The sequence below is a fragment of the Nannospalax galili genome, unplaced genomic scaffold, assembly GCF_000622305.1.
Source record: "Nannospalax galili isolate Female #2095 unplaced genomic scaffold, S.galili_v1.0 scaffold311, whole genome shotgun sequence".
NCBI lineage: Eukaryota > Metazoa > Chordata > Mammalia > Rodentia > Spalacidae > Nannospalax > Nannospalax galili.
Genome location: NW_008330298.1, coordinates 271818 through 277922, shown reverse-complemented (window position 1 = coordinate 277922; position 6105 = coordinate 271818).

Sequence of the window (6105 nt, the reverse complement as noted above, 5' to 3'; positions counted from 1 at the left end):
GACCTAAACTTGAAGGCTTGAGTCTCACACAAGAATCAGAAACTACAAAAGAAATTCATATGTCAAAATCACAGAGAAAAAATAACATGAAAAACCAAAATAACATATCCCCACCAAATACCAATAGTCCTCTAGAGAAGTACAATGAGAACCCCCTAGAGATAATGCAGGACATGGAACTCAAAAGAACAATTATAAACATGATAAAAGAATTCAGTGAATTTAAAGAATGCACAAAGAAATCAAAGAACTGAAGGAAGATAGGGATAAACTTCTGAATGAATTCAGAAAAGAGCTAGAAATATTGAAGACTACTCAGGCTGAAATGAAGAAGGAATTCATGTCCACGAAACCAGCTCTTCAGAGAATTCTGGAAGCAATACAAAGAGCTGAGTAAAGGAAAGACTATACCCAAGAGGTTTTGGGAGGAAATTCAATGAAGATATAACTGTGGAAAAGTACAGTTATATCAAGAATGTAAAGAAAAATAAAAATGACAGGATTCAATACACATCTTTCATTAGTAACTTTAAATATTAATGGACTGAACTCCCCAGTCAAAAGACACAGACTAGGTGAATGGATTAAGAAACAAAACCCATCTTTTTCTTGTCTGGAAGAAACTCAAGTCACTTTCAAAGACAGGCACCATCTTAAGGTGAAAAATGGAAAAATATACACCAAGCAAATGGTACTAAGAAAAAAGCAGGAGTTGCAATTCTAATATCTGACGAAACAGACTTTAAACTAAAAATAATCATGAGAGATAAAGAGGGCCACTTCATTCTGATCAAAGGAACAATAAATCAAGAAGCTATTACAATCATGAACATATATTTGCCAAACTCTGGAGCACCCAACTTCATAAAAACAATACTACAGTACTTTAAGACCCAGATTAATGTCAACTCATTAATAGTAGGGGACTTCATAACCTCACTGTCTCCATTAGATAGGACAACAAGGCAGAGAGTTAACAGAAATACAACTGAATTAAACAATACCGTATATAAAATGGACTTAACAAACATCTAATGAGTATTCCACCAAAGCACCCAAGTATTCCACTACTCAGCACCACATGGAACCTTCTCCAAAATCGACCATATACAGGGGCACACAAAAAAAAAAACCTCAACAAATACAAAAGATTGAAATAATTCCATGCATTCTATCAGACCACTATGCAATAAAACTTAAAGTCAACACCAGAAGAAGCCCTAGTCACCACATGAACACATGGACAATAAACGACAGACCCATTAATGATGAATGAGTCAAAAGAGAAATTAAGAAAGAAATAAATATATTCCTCGAACTAAATGAAAAGGACAATACAACACACCAAAACGTTTGGGACACGCTGAAAGCTGTCCTTAGAGGGAAGTTTATAGCTCTAAGTGCCTACTTCAAAAAAATCAGAAAGAACACAAATAAATGGCTTCACATTGCAAGTCAAGACACTTGAAAAGCAACAACAAATGAAACCCAAACCCAGCAGACAAGAAGAAATGAACAAAAATCAGGGCAGAAATTAATGAAATCGAAACAAAGAAAATACTACAAAGAATCAACTAATCCAAGACCCGGTTCTTTGAAAAGATAAAGAAGATTGACAGACCGCTAGCCCAGCTAACCAAAAGAAAGAAAGAGCACCTCAAAATCAACAAAATCAGAGATGAAAGAGGAAACATCACAACAGATACCAGAAAGATACATAACATTATAAGGGAAAATCTTAAAAACCTATATGCTACAAAATTTGAAAACCTAAAAGAAATGGACGGATATCTAAAGGCACGGGAACCACCAAAACTAAACCAAGAAGAGATTAACAGCTTAAACAGACCCATAACACAAAAAGAAATTGAAACAGTAATACAAAAAATTCCTGACTAAAAAAAAGCCCAGAACCAGACAGATTTACAGCATAATTCTATCAGACATTTAAAGAATGTCTACATCCAATACTACTTAATTTATTGAAAAAGATAGAAACGGAGGGAGAACTTCCAAATTCCTTCTATGAAGCAGCCAGCATCACTCTAATACCAAAGCCAGGTAAATATACAACCAAAAAGAAAACTATAGACCCATATCTTAATGAAAATAGATGCAAAAATTCTCAACAAGATACTTGCAAACAGCATACTGACACACATCAAAATAATCATCCACTATGACCAAGTCGGCTCTATCACAGAGAAGGAATGGTTCAAAATACGTAAGTCAATAAACGTCATAAATCATATAAATGAACTCAAAGACAAGAAACACATGGCCATCTCAATAGATGCACAAAAGGCCTTTGAAAAAATGCAACATGCATTTATGTTCAGAGTCCTCGAGGGAATTGGACTGAAGGGAACATACCTCAACATAATTAAAGCCATATATAACAAACCCACAGCCAACATCCCAGACAAGGCTGCCCACTATCCCCACTTCTCTTTAACATAGTACTTGAAACTCTTGCAAGAGCAATAAGACAAGAGCAGGAACTTAAAGGAGTAATAATTGGAAGAGATCAAATTATCCCTATTTGATGATATGATATTATATCTAAGAGATGCCAAAAACTCCACCAGAAAACTCTGAAGAAATTATTAATACACTCAGTAAAGTGGCAGGTTACAAAATTAACCTACCAAAGTCTGTAACCTTTCTATATACAAATAACAAGCAGAGAAAGAGCACATGGAAACACTCCCCTTCACAATAGCTGCAAAAAATTAAATCTCAGAATAAACTTGACCAAAGACATTAAAGATCTCTAAAATGAAAATTTTAATTCTTTAAAGAAAGAGATTGATGAAGTTATCAGAAGATGGAAGGACCTCCTTGCTCATGGATTGGAAGAATTAATATTGTGAAAATGACCATCCAATCAAAAGCCATTTATAGGTTCAATGCAATGCCAATCAAAATCCCCATGAAATTTTTCACAGAATTGGAAAAAACGATCCTAAGATTCACGTGGAAGCACAAAAGACCTCTTGGCTGTCCAAAGCAACCCTGAGCAGTGAGTAATGCTGGGGGGATTACTATAACACATTTTAAGCTGTATTACAGAGCTATAGTCATAAACACAACACGGAACTGGCAAAAAATAGACCTGTAGATCAATGGAACAAAATTGAAGACCCAAATATGGCTACATGCAATTTCTGCCACTTGATATTTGGCAAACAGGCCAAGAATATTCAAACGAGGAAAGACAGCATGTTCAGCAAATGGTGCTAGTAAAACTGGATCTCCACCTGTAAAAGAATGAAACAAACACCTATCTTTCACCTTGCACAAAAGTCAATTCCAAATGGATCAAAGACCTCAATGTAAAGCCTGAAACTCTGAAACTATTAAAAGAAAACATTGGGAAAAACCTACAAGTTATAGATGTAAGAAAGGATTTTCTAAACCGGACACTAATTGCTCAGGAAACAAGGTCAAGAATCAACAAATGGGACCTCATTAAACTAAAAAGATTCTGTACATCAAAGGAGGCAACCAGGGAAGTGAACAGAAAACCCAAAGAATGTAAGAAAATCTTCACCAATGACACATCTGACAGAGGTTTAATATCCAGAATATATAACGAACTCAAAAAACAGGAATCAAGACAAGAAGTAACCCAAGTAAAAGATGGGCTAAGGAGCTGAACAGAGAGTTCTCAAAAGAAGAAGTAAAGATGGCTATGAAGCATATTAAAAGATGTTCAACATCACTAATAATTAGGGAAATGCAAATTAAAACATATTTAAGATTTCATCTTACCCCAGTCAGACTGGCTAAGATCAAAACAACAAATGATACCAAATGCTGAAGACGATATGCATAAAGGGGAACACTCATCCACTGCTGATGGGGCTGCAAACTGGTTCAACCCCTATGGAAAGCAGTGTGGAGAACTCTTTAAAAACTACGAATGAACCTACCATTTGACTCAGTAATACCACTCCTTGGCATATATGCAAAGAACTCATCCTATTGCAGAGATACTTGAACATCCATTTTATTGCTGCTCTTTTCACAATAGCTAAGAGATGGAAGCAACCTATGTGTCCTCAGTTGAGGAGTGGATAATGAAAATGTTCACTTATACTATGGAGTTTTACTCAGCAGTAAAGAAAGATGAAATCATGAAATTTGCAGGTAAATGGATTGAATTAGAAACTTATAATAAGTGAAGTAACACAGACACATAAAAAAAGTCGATATATTTTCTCCCTCATATGAGGATCCTAGAATCAAATACTGACAAGTGAGTATGTATCCAGACATAGCTACAGGAACCAGGATAACAGAAAGGAACCAGGGAGGTAAAGGAAAAGAAAGAACCTGAAAGAGAAGAGCAGTAGGAAACAGGAGTTAATAAGGGATATATGGATAAAAATTGGGTTAGTTTAAGGGAGCGGGGAGGGAAGGGTATACAAGGAACCTAGGGGATAAACGGAAAGAAGGAGCTCAAGAGAGGTAGGACCATAGGAGAAAGGTATTATTAAGGAAGGGGGAAAATGGGGGCACCTTAATTGGGGAAACAATGGATGGGTTAGACAATGCGAGAGATAAATAATGCCTAGCTAGTTTTGAAAAACAAGAGGGAGCCATAATACTCCAAAAACCTACTGACAAATTATATATATCAGTTCAAGAAATATTTGTCTAGGTAAGGTTTATCTGAGAACAACTGGTCTTTGCCCAAGATTTAGCTACATGACACACAGCAGTTAAAAGTACCAGACTGGTGGAACTAACATTCTTGGATGTTTAACAGACATATTTTGAGGCCTATAATAATTTGGTCAGAGGGACATAAAGGACAGTTTTTGCTCCTTGCCCTCCTACGTCGACTAGTTCCAGCAGACTATGAGCATCTCCCAAAATGTCCTGTTAATTGTGGTGGGTCACCTGTCCTCTTGATCAAGGAGGCTTAGCAGACCCCACGAGATGGACTTGAACCAGTGTCCAGTCTACAAAGAGGAGTGTCAACGCAGGGGAATCGATTCCTTCATGCTTCCAAGCGAAGCCAGCCATAGTCAAGCAGGACCTTTGAATTATCTTCACATAGGCAGAACCGGTAAAAGAAAGAAGCCAGGGGCTCCTCCCAAGCCCATGTGACCCCCGAGGAACAGATCCTCAAATGACCTTAAGAGTAAAAATAAATTGGTTTATCTGGGCCAACTGTATGGTCTTAAACACCCAAAAGGAAAGTATAATCAAAGATTAGAGGGGCCAATATAATTTATCAAGAGTACATATACATAGCTAAAGGCTACATTACAAGCAACAATGCCAGATAGGAGATACCATCTTTTGAGTTGTTGGCCAGGGTGGCCAAAGGGACTCCCAGATAGCAACCAGCATAGAACTGTGAAAATAGACAGCAGACCACAATCTTATCTAAAGGAATATTAACAACTGATTGCTGCTAGAGGAGGAACAGCTGACCTTCCTAACACAAAGACCTCTAGATAGGCTGACTAGATTCACCGGATGGATAAATAGTGGGGAACAGCTGGAGGTGCCGACAGCACAGCAGACAGAAACAGGCATAACAGAGTATAAGGGCTGTAGTGGGGGCAGGGAGGCAATGGGAGGATGCCATCTGGGAAGTGGGTGTATAGTTAAATAAGATGGTTTGGGATGTTCTGTGTGATATGCACACACACACACACACGCAAAAAAAACCAACAAATTTTTTAAAATGTATTTTATTTGAAGAGGAAGCATAAAAAATTATGACATGTTAATTAGTAGAGGTGATAAACATTACCATTGAAACCTACCCAATGACTTTATAGACATAATTAGGCGCCAAGGATCTAAGTGCAACTCATTATGACTAGTAATAATCAGATACATACAGATTAGAGATGCATGCACCAACATCTCAGTGTTAGTAGCAAAAACAATGAGTCCTTCTGTAAGAAACACTATATTTTAAAATGAAACGGAGATCTCTTTTGAGGATTAAAACTCATTCAATTTTATGTCTTACATGGCTTATACTGAGTTCAATATTGTATAACTGTATTGATTCAACAGCGAACCTAGAAATTTTATAGCCACTTTTGAAGGAGCTGTGTCTTTGCTCTGGAAACTGTT